The 19309-nt window shown below is 34.3% G+C and overlaps 1 pseudogene across 1 annotated transcript in view; it reads left to right on the forward strand.

Moving 5' to 3' along the window:
• ABCC13 (ATP binding cassette subfamily C member 13 (pseudogene)) overlaps positions 1-19309 on the forward strand; it is a 97398-nt pseudogene that overhangs the window by 24037 nt on the left and 54052 nt on the right. Inside the window, exons 6-13 of the transcript XR_008674886.2 lie at positions 5377-5620; positions 8018-8083; positions 10140-10277; positions 11612-11758; positions 14314-14398; positions 14496-14562; positions 14927-15053; positions 18894-19070. The product of XR_008674886.2 is annotated as an ATP binding cassette subfamily C member 13 (pseudogene) (transcript). The remainder of the gene's footprint in view (positions 1-5376; positions 5621-8017; positions 8084-10139; positions 10278-11611; positions 11759-14313; positions 14399-14495; positions 14563-14926; positions 15054-18893; positions 19071-19309) is intronic.

Raw genomic sequence — 19309 nt, forward strand, 5'->3', positions numbered from 1 at the left:
GCTTCTGAGGGCTTCCCAGTGTTCTTCAGTTCCAAGTGCTCAGCATGCCAAGGTGCCACATTTTGGGGTATCATGTTCTGAGTCCAAACACCTTAAATGTAAAAACAGAGTGGACTGAAGTAGAAATTAGAGCAAGCTGTTAGAAATTAAAAAGAGAAACAAGTGTCATCATTGAGTCTTGCAAAGTGGGAATAGTGACTACAGGGGATAGACCTTGTATAGTTCCTTAAAGATTGTTTAAGATTAAGGGACACTGAAGGATCAAAGGAGTATTGCTATCAAGCCTACTCTGTGGACCCTGTAGTGGATATTACAGTGTAACAGGAGACACAAGTCTCTCTCCATGAGGTGAACAGGGATTGTTAAATTTCCCTTCTTCTTTACAGGTTTTAGAATTCCAGATGACTCATACTTGTTTGAAATTGGCCATACTTCATCAGGGACTTGTGACTAGAATAGGGTAAAGTTGGTCTCAGGTCCTTTTCTTGGTGAGGGGTTGTATTAGTCTATGTTCACACTGCTATATAGATACTATCTGATACTGGGTAATTTACAAGGGAAAGAGGTTTAATTGACTCACAGTTCTGCGTGGCTGGGTAGGCCTCAGGAAGCTTACAATCATGGTGGAAGGTGAAGGGGAAGCAAGGCACTTCTTACTTGGCAGCAAGAGAGAGAGAGAGAGCAAATGGGAAAGTGCCACTTTTAAGCCATCAGATCTCATGAGAACTCACTCACTACCATGAGAACAGCACAGGGGAAACTGCCTCCATGATCCAATCACCTCTCACCAGGTCCCTCCCTCACCACATAGGGTTTATAATTCCAGATGAGATTTGGGTGGGGACACAGAACAAAACTATATCGGGGTGAAGGTATCAGGATGTGCTTTGTTCCTTATCCACCCACAATTACTAGTGTAAGTTTGGAATAAAGTTCAGGGAATATCATTTTTAGGTTTGCAAGAAAGAACATGGGCCTCCTTCCACTTGATGACTTTAAGATTCTGTGGATCTCAAAACTCAGATTCTGTTACCCCTTAGTTCACAGGTGCAAGCTCCATGAAAATTCTTGGAGACTAAAAAACAAAACATGACTCCAAAGAAATCATTATATCAAAAAGATACCTTCACTTGTATGTTGATCACAGCACTATTCACAACAGCAAGGATATGAAATCAACCTAAGTGTCCATCAACAGATGATCAGATAAAGAAAATGTGCTGTATATGTCTGTGTACACACACACACACGCACACACACACATACATATATATATATATATACACACACACACACACCATGGAATACTACTCAGTTATACAAAAGGAATGGAATCATGTCACATTTGCTAGATCATGGATAGAATTGGAGGCCATTATCTTAAGTGAAATAACTCGGAAACAGAAAGTCAGATACCACATGTTCTCATTTATAAGTGGAAGCTAAATAATGTGTACACATGGACATACAGAGTGAAATAATAGATATTGGAGACTAGGATGGCTGGGAGGGTAGGTGATGGTAAGGGATGAGAAACACCGTGACCCAATATAGCCATGTAACAAAACTGCATTTGTACCCCCAAATCTATAAATTAAAAATTAAAAAAAAGAACTTTTTTTAAAAAGAAGCATCAATTAAACCTGGGTTTAATGTGGGCAGTCTGGGGGAATTCCTCCATTAAGCGTTGTCCAATAGAGTTTTTGTGATTTTTTTAAAATGTTCTGTATTTGCACTGTACAGTATGGTAGGCACTAATCACATATGGCTGCTGAGCCCTTGAAATGTAACTAGTACAACTAAAGAAGTCCATCTTTAATGTTAATTAATTTAAATTTTAATATAATAACCACATCTGGCTAGTGGCTACCATGTTGGCTAGTATGGTGTCTACACTGTCTCCATTTGTAGTTTAAAGGTGTTATCTTACTTTAATTATGGTAATTATAAAACGCAAAAAAAAATGGTAAAAATTTAGTTACATTCTTAAAGTAGAGATACTTAAGTATAGTCAGGAGAAGGAGAGACAGAATCCAAATCCTGCCCTTAGAGTCAGAAAGAGAATCCTGGCATATTTATTGGCACACAAGGGATTGAAGAATGCATTCTTATAAGTGTTATGTGCTACCACCTTCAGCTTTACCATTTCTCATACTTCTGGTTGAAGATCATTGGGATGTGAATTTTTGGAGCCCTTGCGGCTCTACATTAAATGATAGGATGGTCAGGAAAAGTGTCATGGTTAATATTGCATGATGTGGTCATGGAATAATGGAAGGATACATTGCATGGGGTAAAGGCTCTGATGTTAGAATAACATGGGAGAAAAAAGTACAGAAATGCATACAAGGCCTGCTCAGAAAATGGTGAGTAGATTAAATTGGCTTGAGACAATATTTCATGTCCAGAATGGTGGGGAGAGATAGTAAAGGCAGAAGGGATTGCTTAAAAAAAAAAAAAAAAAAAAACTTGAAAGCTATATTTTTTAAATGTACCTGAATTCTATAGGAAATTGGGACCCAGCTGAGCCATAAGATGGATGATCAGGACAAAAGGATTAAAAACAGATGAGATGGGAAAGAAGGAGACCCTTAGAGCTAGTGCAATAATTGAAGAAATAAAGAAATGAAGAACTAGGGTCATGGCATGGAGTCTAGAAAGTAACAAATATGTAAGAAGGAGAATGTGAAATTGCAAAACAAATTTCATCGTCGGTTCATAAAATGAAATATTAAGGACTGAACTAGTGATAATCAAGATTGTGGGGCTTGGAACTATATCTGGTTCATGTTGATTTTCTTAGAGCATAATTCAATTAGGGAAATGAATGAAGTTTTGAAAAGAGATGAGTCACACAGCTTTACGTGTGTGTGTGAGTGTGTGAGTGTATTAAGATGTATATGATATGAAAATACTGCAGAAAACAAATCTAAAACTTGGATAGAATTTTAAAGTAACAGCTTCTTAGAAAAGTGATTAGATAACAAGTGACCTGGCTAATTTTCATTTTGATTGAAAAGTACTTAGAAGCTTCCAGACTTTTAACATTGTTTTAAATTTCCTTTCTTTTATTTATTTATTTACTTATTTTTATTATTTATTTATTTATTTATTTATTTAGAGACGGAGTCTCGCTCTGTCACCCAGGCTGGAGTGCAGCGGCGCGATCTTGGCTCACTGCAAGCTCCGCCTGGGATTACAGGCGTGAGTCACCGCGCCCGGCAGATTTCCTTTCTTTTCACCTGAATCACATTTTTCCTCCTGTAACAGACTAAAGTACTTCCTACCAGACAATTCTAGAAATGTTACACCATCCGCTGTAATTGGCACATATTACAGTATTCTTTCAAGTTGTTTCGTATAACAAAAAGGCAGCTTAGATTGTATAATTTAGCAATAAATGGTAACTAAATTGTCCTTCGTGGCTTGTGAATTTTGTCCCTTTCAGAAATGTAAAAGCTTATTTGGCAGAAAAAAAATACTGAAGAAAAAAACCCAAAAATTTGAAAAAATTCCCCTAGTGTTAGAAATGCCATACAAACAACCTTCAATTATATAATACCTTTCAGTATTTTCTCTAACAGTCTAAAAGCAATTGATTTTTTCTTTTATTATTGTAAAAAAAGTAACATGAAATCTATCATTTTAATACATTTTAAGCTTAAAAAGGATTTATTGCTAACTATAGGTGCAATATATTACAGCAGATCTCTAGAGCTTACTCGTCTTGGTTAACTAAAACTTTGTACCTGTTGAGTACTAACTTCCCGGTTTTCCCTTCCCCCCACCACCCTTGGAACCACCATTGCAGTGCTTGATTTTATGAAATTGACCATTTTAGATACCTCATGTAAGAGAACTCATCCAGTATTTATTTTTCTGTGTCTAGCTTATTTCACTTAGCATAACGTCTTAAGGTCCATCCATGTTGTCTCATATTTCAGAGTTGTCTTCTTTTTTAAGGCTGAATAGTCATTTATCCAAAGAAGACATATAAACGGCTAATGACATACACTTGGCTATATGTTCCTGGCTATATGTTCCACTGTGGGCCCAAACTACTATATTCCAGATGGACTTTTCCATTTTTTTTTTTTAGTTTATTGAATAGATAGATTTAGAGTGACTCCTGTATGTCATTTTCTCTTGCTATCCCCAACTCTCAGTCTCTTTAAATCAATGCAGTGAAGATTCCATACATTTTTTGATATATAAATGAACCTTTGTCCAGTTTCCAGTACAAATACAAATCTCCCACTACTTTTACAGTTGTTTATGTATTTCACTGGGAATTTTAAGTGGAGGAATAATTAAATAAATAAATTTCTATCCGCGTCTTTTGTAAGAAGTTACCAATAATTATGCTTGGGGATATTGGATTCAGTATACATATATTAAGTAGCATGCACTTGTGGAAAGTGAGAATTGGGACTTGGAAGAAAAGATGTATTTGCATCTGCTCTATGACACCTTTTCAGTACTTTCATCTCTAAGTTCCCATGGCCCTTATTAGCTGTTTTTACACTTACAGCAAAACAGAGTATGTGTGTAGATTCACAGATAGATAGTAATCACCTTGAGAAATAAAACTGTGTCCTTTTTTAATTGTCCTGATTCATTTGTGTACTTTGTATTGATAACATTTAGATGGTGTAGCATTATGGGGACAACACCAAATTGAGGAGAGCCTTAATATATCTAGAAGATATATATATATATAGGTAATTAACAAGTTATTAAGGGTTCTTTTTTTTTCTTCAACTTTTATTTTAAGTTCCAGGGTGCATGTGCAGGAAGTGCAGGTTTGTTACATAGGTAAACATGTGCCATGGTGGTTTGCTGCACAGCTCAACCCATTACCTAGGTATTAAGCCCAGTGTCCTTTAGCTGTTCTTCCTGAGGCTCTCCCTCCCTCTGCCCCCACTCCCCTGACAGGTCCCAGTGTGTGTTGTTCCCCCAGGTGTCCATGTGTTCTCATTGTTCAGCTCCCACTTACAAGTGAAAACATGCTGTTTGGTTTTCTGTTCCTGTGTTAGTTTGCTAAGGATAATGGCTTCCAGTTCCATCCATGTCCCTGCAAAGGACATGATCTCTTTCCTTTTTATGGCTGCATAGTATGCCGTAAATTCTTATTGTTTGGAAACCCAAATGTTACTCTCTACCAATAAACATTATTCCAAAAGTATATACTTTAATCACTAATTATATTTCCTAACCTAAAAATCATGTCTCTTCATTTTATAATACCCCAATACATAAAGAACCTTGTACATTTTCCTAATTATATTAAACATTGATATTAAAAGTTATCATTGCTTAACTATAAAGATGCCCCATAATCACAGAACTCTAAAATATTTGCTTCTCTCTTTATAGGCCCTACTTTTATCAAATGTTTCTCGACAAAAGTTTTCCACTGGGGAAATTATTAACTTGATGTCAGCAACTCATGGGCTTGACAGCAAACCTCAATCTCCTCTGGTCTGCCCCTTTTCAAATCCTAATGGCCGTATATCTCCTTTGGCAAGAGCTGGGTCCAGCAGTGTTAGCAGGGGTGGCATTCCTTGTGTTTGTTACACCAATAAATGCTTTAGCTGCAACTAAAATAAAAAAGTTAAAGGTAAGAAAATGACTGCCTCATGTCACATGTGTCAAACAGGAGCTGAGTTTTCTGACTTGAGTTAACAATCACCATCTCGCTAATTATATAGAGAGAGTTACAAATGGAAGTCATCCAATTTTATCATTTACTTATTCACTCAACCAGTATTGAACAAGCATGTATCCTATGTCAGCCAGTGTTCCAGGCACAGGAAGTACAGCAGTGAGGGGAAATGACAAGTCCAGCTCTCATGAGGTGTAGTGGAGGAAACACGCATTAAGCAAGTAAATAAATAGAGAGAAAACATTTGCATATGAAGAAGATTTAGTAAAGATACAGTGATGAAGAGACAAAGGATGCCATTTTACATTTAGGATCAGGAAAGTCCTCAGGAAGGGAATGGTATATCAACAGGGTGAAGGAGTAATTCAAGTGGACATCTGAGGGAAAGACATACCAAGCAAAGGGAAGAGTATGCATGCAGCCTGGAGGTAGGGGTATGCTTTGTTGTTTGAAAAGTGAAGTACTGCAGCAAGCAGACAGGAAATGCTTCACTAAATTAATGTTGATATTTCTCCTTTATATTCAGTCATTCATCTTACCATCAATATACGTTTTGACATCCCACCATGTGTTAGACAGTGTGCACTATGCTGTTCTGTAAGAAATGGAGAAACCACAGAGTTCACTGCCTTGAAGGAAATCACACTGCAATGAGATAGATGCTTTCATATTTTAAATTAACAGAGGTGGATGTATTGCTTATGAAGACATTTTATAATTTTAAATGGATCAAAGATTAACAATATATATTGACATGGAAATGTGTCAATCATATTTTGAAGCAAAAAGGAGATTAAATATATGCATGTATATCATGCATATGTGTAGCTATATCATTGATCCATTATTAAAATGTGAATATACCTATACACATGTGTGTAATGGAGAGGTAAATAGATGAAGATACATAGCTATAAATATATTTGCATAAGCATAGAAGTAATCTAGAGATAAAGCATCAGTCTTTAAAGAATAGTTACCTGTAAAGTAGAATTAGACAGAAGGAGGATAGATTTTTACTTCTGAATTTAATACCCCAAGTGACTAAAAATTGTATAGTGTTTTATATTTTTCTTAATTTTTCAAATAAAAGATGACTGGTTTTTAAACATAAATACTAGAAAATAGCATATATTTATGAACTAAAGGTACTTAGCTTGCTAGTGTTTAGAATAACAGATTTGTTTATAACAAATACTTTTAACTAGTTTTAAAAAATATATTCTGGATTTTAAAAACTGCTATTTAAAGGCACATTATTAAGAATGGAAAAATATTTTTTGAACCTTAATCTAGAGTCCTATAACCTTCAAAGATATTTTAATATTATATCCAAATATACTAAATAAAAAATATGACTTTAGGCCCGGCGCGGTGGCTCATGCCTGTAATCCCAGCACTTTGGGAGGCTGAGGCGGGCAGATGACCTAAGGTCGGGAGTTCGAGACTAACCTGACCAACATGGAGAAATCCCGTCTCTACTAAAATATAAGATTAGCTGGGCGTGGTGGCACGTGCCTGTAATCTCAGCTACTCGGGAGGCTGAGGCAGGAGAATCACTTGAACCTGTAAGGCGGAGGTTGCAGTGAGCCGAGTTCATGCAATTGCACTCCAGCCTGGGCAACAAGAACAAAACTCCGTCTCAAACAAAAAAAAAAAAAAAAAGAAAAAGAAAAAGAAAATATGCCTTTAAATCACACACATAATACTAGTGGTATTAAATCGCACACAGAATATGACGGATTAGCTTGTAATGCATTCTTCATAAGATATACAAATACTTATGACATATAAAGTGCCAATGTTAATGGAGAAAACACTTAAGAAATGATACCCAAACAAGTATAAAATATTATGATAATTGTTAAATATTTGAATAAAAATATAATTGCATAACATTTATAAAAAGAAGAGGAAGGGTATTTGAAAATATACATTTTAATTATTCTAATTCCCAAAGAACAAATAAAATTTATAGAGAACCTTATTTTTATTCTTGTGACACTTCTAAATATGTATATAAACAGTTAATGGAGTTTTTAGAAATGTGTTCTATTTTAGTAGGATGTGGGTGTTATTTTATTATTCATTTTAAACAAATTATGTTTAAATAAATATTATATTTTCTACTATTCTACTGTTCTCCTGTTGGCTATATTCAAGTTACCTATTTATAACTATCTTCCAACACTGTCAGTAGAATAATGTATAAATATTGTAAGATGCTTTTCTCCATTAAATCTTAAGTAAAAATAGAGAAAATAGACCATATTTTTAAAATAGCTGTGGACATATCAGTAAAAGTATTACCGATTTTGTCAAATATTCTTTTATCTCCTTTCCATTAAATAGAAAAGCCAAAGAAAGAACAAAGATAAACAGACAAAACTACTCAAAGAAATCCTACATGGAATTAAGGTAATATGAAAGGGATATGCCTTTGATCTATTTTGAGTATAGTAATACAAATGAAGTTTGTAGTGTTCTCAATATCTCAGAGTGATGGTAGATAATAATTGTTGGCAGAAAATTTCAGATTTCAGATATTGTAGGAATTCTTATCACTAAAATAACATTTAAATGCAAAGCCAAATAAAATGCAGCCATTTCTTTTTGTTTCTCACACAAATAAACACAAATATCCTAAAAGTCACAACATGTTACTTATTTTAAGGTATTGTGTTGAAAAGATGCGATGAAGCAGGCAAGAGTGGTAATAATACATCCATCAGTGCAAAGGCAGATTCATATAGTGGAAGTGATGAGGTATCATTTAGGTTATTTTATGTGGGATACAAATGATCACATAAATACTATTCTATAAATAGTATGTTGCAAATTATTTTTCTCTAGAAAAGCTGGGATAGTTTAAAAGTGAGAGCAGTCAGTATCCTTGGGGTCTGATAACAGGTGTCATAAAGCCTCTCTCTGACAATACTGATAATTGCTACCATTTATTAAATATTTTCTATGCATCAATGCTGTGCTTATTACTTTATATGTGTTTCCTCATGGAATTCTTATAAACCTCAAGAAGAAGATTTCCCATTTCCATTTTATTAACTAGGAAACAAAGACACTGAGCAGTTAAGGGTCAGGTCTGAATTTACAGAACCAGTGAGAGTATATTAGAGTTCTCCACAGAAAGAGAATCAATAGATTTCATATAGAGAAATACAGATATAGAGAAATATGAAGAGAGATTTAAGAAACTGGCTCATCTGATTGTGGGGGCAGGCAAGTGTAACATCTGTAGAACAGGTGGGTAAACAGAAAATTCTAGCAGAAGTTGATGCTGCAATCTTGAATCTGAAGGCAATCTGGAAGGGGAATTCCTTCCCCACTGAGGAACCTCAGCCTTTTCTCTTAAGGCTGCCAACTGATTTGATAAGGCCCACTCATATAACAGAGGGTAATCTGTCTCAGAGTTTAACTGATTGAAAAGCTAACAGCATCTAAGAAATACCTTCACAGAAACATCTAGACTCCTGTTTGAACAAACAACTGGGCCCCATAGCCAGTCAAGCAGTCACATAAAATTAAGCATTGTGGCCGGGCGCAGTGGCTCATGCCTGTAATCCCAGCACTTGGGGAGACCAAGGTATGTAGATCACCTGAGGTCAGGAGTTCGAGACCAACCTGGGCAACATGGAGAAACCCCGTCTCTACTAAAAATACAAAAATAGCTGGGCGTGGTGGCTTATGCCTGTAATCCCAGCTACTTGGGAGGCTGAGGTGGGAGAATCGCTTGAACCAGGGAGGTGGAGGTTGCAGTGAGCTGAGATCACGCCATTGCACTCCAGCCTGGGCAACAAGAGCAAAACTCCACCACAAAAAAAATAAAAATAAAAAATAAAATAAAATAAAATAAGCATCGCATAGAGCTGGAATTTGAATGTAAGTCAATTCACTCTAAAGTGTTTGCAATAAGCCAGTGTAAGATCCTATTTCCCCAAATTTTCTGTCTCAGAAAATAGTTTACAATCTCAAAACACTAATCAGCTTTCAGAGAATGGTTTGAAGTACCAAAACATCTGTCGTAAAGAAACTAGAAAGGCAGGGAGAAGAGTTTAGCTATAAAGAAAAAGGTAATAGGCAGAAGTGAGAGTTGGGTCAGCAGGAAGAGTGATAGAACTGAGCTAGACGGAAACTGTCTATGGAGTTCTATGGAGTTCGTGCCTTACAGCTGGGATGTTGCCAGAGTCTGGCTCAGAAATAAGCTATTGGGGGTGGTGGAGACATAAGGCTGGGGAATGGTCATTCCCTCCTTCTGCTCTGCTCCCACCCCCAAAATACCACAATTTAAGAAAATATTCTGATTCAGTCAAAGTGGAAGCAATTTAGTTTTCTTTATGGTTGTACCATCATCTTTTATCTTCACGATTGTGTGTGTGTGTGTTATTTGTTTGTATGTGTGCATTTTTTTCTTCTATGATATAGATTGTCAGATCATTATCGTGTGACTCATTTACAGATCCTCAAACTTTATGCATGGGAACCCTCCTATAAAAATAAGATTATCAAAATTCGAGATCAGGAATTGGAATTTCAAAAATCAGCTAGGTATCTTACTGTATTTTCCATGTTGACATTAACCTGCATTCCATTCTTGGTGAGTGTATGTCATATTTCCTGTTTTGATTTTCAAATCTGATTTACAGATTTACCTCCAAATTACTTGGAATTAAGATGTATAAAGTTAAATATTATGTATCTGAATTAAAATTGTAAAGAAATGCATTCATTAACTTATGTGGATTAGAGAACAAAAGTTACAAAGAAAGGGAAAATACTGTATGTGTTTTCATTGGTCTGTATTTTTTAAACACAATAAGATTTACTTCTCTGTAAATTTCTCAGAGATTTTTCATATATGCCTATATCTCTTAAAAATATAATCTACATTTCAGAGTTTCATTCCAGTTTTAAAGCTTGATATGTATGACTGATTCCTTTTAAGCAGACTCAAAGGGCATATTATATGGAGATGAAAAGAGAAGCAACATTTATTGAGCTGTTACTGAATGTCAGGGAAGTTACATACATTGCCTTATTTCAATCTCACAATAATAAGGCATTATTTTTCTCATTTCACAAGATGAAATGGAAGTCCAGAGCAGTTGGAAACATCCTCAAAGTTATAAAATTAGTATTTAGAGGCAAATTGACATGAAGCGACATTATTCTCTTTCTATTACGCCATAAACATTGGGAATCCCATGCTATTTTAACTAGAATATAAATTGCCTTGGGATATGAAGCCATGGACAAAAGCCAAAGGAAAAACAAGCCACGTATAACCGGAGCATCAGTTTTAATCAAAGTTGCCACTCTATGTTGATAATTAATTTTTTTGTATTTCAACAAACGTATTATGGAAGTGAATGCAATATTTACATTTGGAATACATTGGTAAGACCATTCAAGATGTATTTGCTTAAGCCAGTACTATATACATGATAGTAAGTCCATTCTCATGCATGAATGAATTTTTCCTGCCTTTTCTAGATGAAACTTATAAGAACGAATATAAGTCTTAGCCATGATTTATTCATATCTTCCTCAGTTAATCTTATGACACAAAGAAAGAATAATTATTACATATAAGTCAGAATGTATGCAACTGGAATATAAGTTTACATAAAACTTCTGAATTTAAAGAAATGATGAACTGGTTTACAATGTAAATGGGAATAATAACTGTGGTAAGAATATAACATGTCTTACAAGAAAAGCGCTGGACCACATGGTCTCAAGGATGTCATTGTCCAAGATACATGAGTTTATGACCCTTACTAAAATATATTTTATGTTCTTCAGCAAGAGTACTAAATTTCAGGAAACAAACACAATTATTTAGATTTTATTTTCTAATTTTGGGGACTGTAATTAATAATGTTGTTATCAGTAGAAATTTGAAGAAAATAACACATCTCTATTTTTTAGGTGTCCCTGGCAACCTTGTGTGTCTATTTCTTACTGGATGAAGGAAACATTTTAACAGCCACTAAAGTGTTCACATCGATGTCTTTGTTTAATATTTTAAGGATTCCTCTGTTTGAGTTACCAACCGTGATCTCAGCTGTGGTCCAGGTACATACAGAATACCTTAAACTAGGAATTATTCCTTTACTGGAGTCTATGGTTTATGACATTTTATTTCTTTGTCTGTTTAATTTTATTTTATTTCACTTTATGTAGTTGTTTAACACTGCATTCAAAATTAGTTTTCCTGAATTAATGAATAATAGAGAACATTATAGAATAAAAAGAATCATGTCTTCCTTGCTTGTGCTTTTTTTCCATCAAAGTGACTTTTAAATATTTCAATATGTTATTTTGTTTTCTTGTTAAGTGTTAGATTCTCTACTTAGCATTTTTAAAGCTGGTGTTAGCCACTGTGCCATCACAGGATTCATTTCCTGTTTCCAACGGAAAAGTTATAATTAGGTGCTTTGTATGAAAGTAGATCGAATGTTTTCCCAGGGTTCAGCAGCATTTCATCTATACTGAATGAATAAGCAGGGAGAAAAGCACATTGATAATATCAGTCAGCCAACAAGCCAAGTGTGAGATGTCTGGGTCAGCCTGCTTTTAGTTGTAATCTCCAGTTCCTGGAGGCTGTTTAGATGCTAGATACAATGAGTAGATGGATGCTAAAGCCACAAGAAACCCAGAAAAGTTCCTTGATCCTTTTGCCCTGAGATTTATGGTTACATTTTTTGGATGTCAGGTTTGGCCATCCTCCATTCAATTATTTTCCTCAAGTCTGGATTCATAAACAAAGCGAATATTTGCTTATTGGAATCATCCTTTAATCTAAGAACTTTACTCTTTAAAAAAATATTATTTGAATAAGGAGTAACATAATTGAATAGTAAAAACCAATTAAGCTATTTTTGTTACATCTTTTTCATGTTATTTTTCTTAAAATAACCAACAGAGGGCATAGAAGAACCGCTGATGTGATGCTTTTAGCCTTTGATTTCATAGCACGCTTCTCATAAAGAAAATGTCAGTTCTTAGAGTAACAGTTTGGTTCTAGTTTTGAAATTAGAATCTAGCTAAAGGTCCGATATCAAAGCCTTTTCCAATTGCTAGCAGTACTCTGCTACCTTCATTTAAGGAGACCATTTTTCCAAAATGGAAAAAAAGAAAAAGCTAACTGTATGTTCTGATTTGACACACTTGGTAAACAAAACTACAGCCCAATTACATCTTATGTGTTAACGATACAAGTCCCCTAGCACAAAGTAAATAAAAATGTACTAGAAATTGTATGTAAGTCAGTTTTCAGAAAACAATGTAATTTTATTTTTCCTAATGTAGCTAAACATTTCATAGCTATTTTACTATATTACTATTTCCTATTTTACTATAATTGAATGTTATTATTATCAACATTATAGTTTTGTTTATCATCAGTAGCAGAATTCACTCACCAATCTTAAAGTTGCAGAATTCACTCACCAATCTTAAAGTTGCTTTTAAAACCTTATTTTTCTGTATCACAAGAAAATATCACCCTACACCTGTTAGGATGGCTATTATCAAAAAGTCAAAGAATAACAAATGTTGGCAAGGATGTCAAGAGAAGGGAACCCTTGTGTACTGCTGGTGGGAACAAAAATTGGTACATCCGTTATGGAAAACAGTATGGAAGTTCCTCAAAAAATTCAAAATAGAACTACCATATGAGATAGAAATCCCACTTATGGGAAAATATCCAAGGGAAATAAAATTACTATGTTGAAAAGATATATGCACTCCCATGTTCATTACAGCATTATCAGGAGCCAAGATATAGAAACAACCTAAGTGGCCATTGGCAGAAAAATTGATAAAGAAAATATACAAACAATATAATATTATTCAACATGGCAGAATATTATACTAAGTGAAATAAACTAGGCACAAAGAGACAAATACTCTATTATCTCACTTATATGTGAAATCTAAAAAAGTCTAACTTACGGAAGCAGAGTGAAGAAAAGTGCTTATTAAGGCTCAAGGGTGACATTGGGGTGGGGTGAGGTGAATGAGATGTTGATCAAAGATTACAAACTTCCAGTTATAAGATGAATATGTTCTGGAGACCTAATGTACAACATGGTGACTATGGTTAATGATAGTGTATTGTATACTTGAAAATTGCTAAGAGAGTAGATGTTAGGTATTCATATACACAAGAAAATAAAGGTGTCTACGGGAGGTGATACATAATCTAATTAGCTTGATTGTGGTAATCATTTCAAAATGTGCATGTATATAAAAAAAGTTGTATACCTTAAATATGTATGATTTTTCTCAATTATACCTCAAAGAAGTTGGGAAAAAATCAATCTTTCTATAATAATTAAGAGTTATTATGGCTTTTCTAGAATAATAAATAGGATTTTCATTTCTTTTTCTCATAACTTTCTGCATAGATGACATTAGCTTTGATCTTTGATTCTTGAAACTGCCCTTTGTCTTTAGAAATGAATGTATTTATAACATTAAATCAATTCAAACTATGCTTGCTATATTTATCTCAATATCTTTAATTTGCGTAAAAATTCTACTTAGCCTGTAAAACGTAGTAAACATTTTTTAGTTTAAATTCTACTTGAACCCCAGATAAATTCCATCTGTGCTTATTTTGATAGACAAATATATCCCTGGGCCGTTTGGAAGACTTTCTCAACACTGAGGAGCTTCTTCCTCAAAGTATTGAAACAAACTATACAGGAGGTCAGCACTTCCTCTTTTCATTCATTACTTATTTGACTTCTGGGTTGAAGGTAATTGGTTCTAAAATGCATCATTGTATAATTTTTTTCTTCCTTAGATCATGCTATTGGGTTTACAGATGCTTCTTTCTCCTGGGATAAAACAGGAATGCCAGTTCTAAAAGAGTAAGTCGTGGTTTGGAGAATTTTTTTTAATGTTAATATTAGGTTCTAAAATGCTCCATATTTTTATTTCTTAGAGGTTTTTAATAAGATTAATATACTGAAATTAATAAGACTTTTAACCTCTCATTTTACCTTTCATTTTCGTGGTGATTTTGCTGTCCTTTTTTCTATTATTTCTTCTGTCTGCAGCACTTTATTGTTCATTTGTTTGCATTTTGGAAGGGTAGGTGTTTGTAGAAAAAGGTGAAAAGCAACAATTTCAGGGATGATGTTAAGTGCTGCATACAGTGACTTATCTAGGAATATATTTTAAAAACAACCATAAAAAGAATTTCCTATGTTGTCTCCCTTTCTTCTCATGCAGCTTGAACGTAAAGATTCCAGAAGGAGCTTTAGTGGCTGTTGTAGGGCAAGTTGGGTCTGAAAAATCATCCGTGCTTTCTGCCATTCTAGAGGAAATGGAGAAACTTACCGGAGTAGTTCAAAGAAAGGTAAAATAAAAAATACATTCTTTCAACATCTCCTAATGTAACAAGCTATAGCCAACTTGTCATTAGTGTCAATAAGAATTTATCAAGTTGAATTGAAGATGCAAGCATTTAATGGGCATTTCTAGTTTATAACAAACATTTCAATTTCCATAGAAATTGATGAATGTTGGGTAGATTAATGACAGAAATCTGTTCTCCAAATACTTCAGCAAATCATTTATAAATGCTTATGGTAATTGTTTGATGATATTAACTGAATTGCAACCAATTATAGAGAAACGAATGTGATTTATATTGTAATTTGATTAGGTTTCTATGTATTATTCAGCAAGGTTCCCTAAGTAATTACAGCCATTTCATTTCTAAGAAGTCTTGCAGCCAATCTCGGGTAGGATCTTTGACCAAAAAGAAACTTCAGAAAAATAAAGTTATTAATAACTTACATTTAAGATTCAGCATTAGGACCACGAAGAGGTCTACTCTTGACTAATTGTTCTATTCTTAAAGGTCAATAAGAATAAGAATTGAACAAGTTCTTAATCAACTTTCTCTTTTTGAAACAGTAGACTACCCAATGAGTTTTTCCTTACATGTAATCAACTCTTAGGTAAAATACTAAGTAGCCCAATCTTTTCTTCTTACCTGTGAGAAGATGAATAAGCTCTGTGTATCCTGAGATCAGTATCTCTTCACTCTCTTATTTTTTCTTTCCTCTCTGGGAAAAATCAACTCTAACTCCTTTTATTTTTCCTCATATATTTCTTTATACTCTTATATCTTTCCTGATTCCAGTCCTTTGGTGACTAATTTTTTGTTATTCTCTTTTATCTCGGCATGACCGTTACCTAGTCTAGGGCCAAATATGATTCCTATGACTTTTTCTAATAAGATTGCACTTAATGAACACCACTATTTTTAAGCCTTAAATATACTATCTTTGTGGCACTATGCTGTTTGTAGCAATTGCAATTAGCCATTTCTCTGCAGTTCAAGATAGCTGTACCTTTTACTTGGGTGTACATTACAAACATAATGAGTGTCATATTAATTTTATTTTTATTTAGTTTTTTCAGCTATTTTCACTAAGCAGTTACTGAGCCCATGCTATGTACCTAGCACTTTCTGCCAGAGAAGTAAACGTGAATAAGATATGCCCCTCTTCTTTCAAAGGTCATAGTCTAGTGAGGGAAATGCAATAATCAATTATAAAAAGGTCTAAATCAGATATAAAAAATGAATTAAAGCAAAAAAACAACAAATTCTGCTTCGAAGAGTTCGAAAAAGAATCTGAGAGGAGGTCGCCCTTTACTTGATCTTGAAAAATAATTAGAAATTGATAAAGATAAAAATAATGTCAATTCTAGATTTCACCTAATTCATTAATAATAGTAATAAGCTGAAAAGGCTGGGGTGAGAATTGCACAGGATAATGTGCAAAGACCTAGCCTAGCTCCTCTCTATGAATATGTATGATGATCATCTTCTTTATTACGATTGTTGAGGCTCTCATAATAAGATTTAAATATTATTTCTGATATCTTTGAATGTTTTTAATTAAGAAGGTATTCCTAGTGATGAAAGAAACTGTAATAATGCCATTATTAGTGATAAAACAGAGAGGATATTCTTTGTTTATATTAAATTACAGATGCCCAAGTAAAAAGATATTATCTGTTTTTATAACTGGTCATTGGCCTTCAGGAAGATTTTGGCCTGGATCAATGGCAGGATTTGAAGTATCACACTCTGAATTACTTCGCCAAATATTTTTTATTCAGAATTTGTATCATCTTGATTATCTCTATTTAAGTAAAATTAACATTATAGCAGCATTTTCAAAGTGCTTTTGTGTGCACTTTCTATTTTTCGGTTTTTCAGATGATTACTTTTTTGAGGCATATTTTAATCCACAATGTTCAAACTCTAAGTGCCTATTATTGCTAAACTTTCTCTGTAGATTCCCTACTCTTCTCAGTATCAAAAGCTCACACCAGGCACCGTTCATGAAAAGTATTCAGTATTCAGTGTTCTGTGGTAGAAACATCAGAGATATGGAGACCATTTTTGAATTCACAAAACTTCTATTATAGTTTCATTATTAAGAATGAAACAAAATGTTTTCATTTGTATGTGAAAGGAAATAATAAAAAAGAACATTTACATCTCTATGAAAATTGATCAACTTTTTCAACTGTTTTAATACCAATAAAAGGCCATACCTCTTAATGTAGTACTTAGTTTCTGTTTTCTCATGTTCTTCAATCTCTTCTCCTTTGTTTTTTATCCTCCGCACTGCTCAACTTGCTTAATACATAGCAAATATTGAAAATATTTATCAGTCACATGCTGACTTAATATGCAATTCAAAGCAAAGTTTAGATTATTCACTTCACAAGGCAATTTGAGAACAATTCCTTTTGTGTTCAAGATCAGGTCAGATCAGAATTATATTGTTTTTGATCAAAAGCCATTCTGTGTCTTACGTACTCAACAAAGAAGAATTATAAGTTAATCTTTCACCTTTAAAGTAGTAGGTAGAAATCAAAAGGCTAATAATGGCTGCACATGTGTGTATATCAGAAAGTACTTTAAGTGTCTGGTATTGTTACAGAGTGTGGAGTATTTAAAATACTAAATCAATGTTTGGATTGAGTCCATGGGGCAGATTGAAAGGTAGGCCACTAGTGCAAATACTGTGGGTTCTTTTTCTAGAAAAGAAGGGTTAGTTGAGAAGATATTTTATGCAGCAGACTGTCATATATTTAAAAATCATTTCAAGGTATAAAATCATAAAAAATAAATTTGGGATCAGTGGTTAATGTATAACACACGGAGATTTGCCACCCAGATCCTCCTATTAGTTAAGACTTCTACAAGTCCCAGCTGTGGGAGTATGAACAGGAAGTCATCTCCTTCAAGGTTGGCCTGGACTTCAGATAGTGGCCTGTCCCAGGGTCCCAGTTTTGCTCAGCCTGACTTGGGACAGCTCTGATGACCAGTTCTCTTCCATGGCACTCTGGAGGATTGGCCAAAGCTTTCTTGGTTCTGTATCACATCTGCACCTGTGGCTTCTCCCTCTGCCTAATCTTCTCTCTTCCTTTCCTTCCACAGGGGTTGATCCCAAATAAACAACTTGAGCCCCAAAATCTGATTCAGTGTTATAGACTGAATTGTGTTCCCCCACAATTCATATGTTGAAGTTCTAATTCCCAGTACCTCAGAATGTGACTGTATTTGGACACAAGGTATCTAAAGAGCTAGTTAAGTTAAAATAAGCTCATTAAGGTGGGTTCTAATTCAATATCACTGGTGTCCTTATAAGAGGAATTAGCATACACACACACACACACACAAAGAGGGAGAGAGAGAGACCATGTGAAACACAAGAAAATTACAATCATCAACAAGCTGAAGAGAGTAGCCTCAGTAGAAATCAACCTTGCTAACATCTGATTTCGGACTTCTAGCCTCCAGAATTGTGAGAATAAATTTCCATTGTTTAAGCCACCCCGTCCATGGTATGTTGTTATTGCAGCTCTAGCAAACTACCACACTCTGCATCTGCTTCCAGAGAATACCACTAGAGACAGATAACTTAGATAGAAGCTACAGTGAAAGTAAATAAGAAGCACAAAGTAACTCATTTGGAGGAAATTCCAATAAAACATAAAATATGGTGCCATGATCTATATAATTATACTTACCTATATTAAATTTTTTATTTCTATTTTAAAGCTAAAGAAGGCAAAACCATGAACTAAATATGTTCCTTTACTGTGGAGCATGCAACTTCTCCTTTTCTCTAGTTAAGAATTTTTTTTTAACCTGTTTCTTTTTTAGGGCTCTGTGGCTTATGTTTCTCAGCAGGCCTGGATTCAGAATTGCATTTTGCAAGAAAACATTCTCTTTGGCTCCATGATGAAGAAAGAGTTTTATGAGCAAGTATTGGAAGCCTGTGCTCTCCTTACAGATTTGGAGCAGTTGCCAAAGGGAGATCAAACTGAGATTGGAGAAAGAGTAAGGAAACTGTAATTTATCATGTAAAGAAATATAATCCCATTCAGCTGTGCTAATAAAATGTTTATGGCCTTTTTCTTGAAGTCTCAAAGAGCTACACAACTATAATTTTAAAAAAGTATTATGTAATTCCTATGTAAGAGATGGCAGTATTAAGGACAAGTAATTATTTATAATTGACTGTTTGGAAAACAGATTAAAAATCAGTCGGAAATTCTGTTGTTAGTATCCACGTGGGG

This window comes from Gorilla gorilla, chromosome 22, assembly GCF_029281585.2.
Source record: "Gorilla gorilla gorilla isolate KB3781 chromosome 22, NHGRI_mGorGor1-v2.1_pri, whole genome shotgun sequence".
NCBI lineage: Eukaryota > Metazoa > Chordata > Mammalia > Primates > Hominidae > Gorilla > Gorilla gorilla.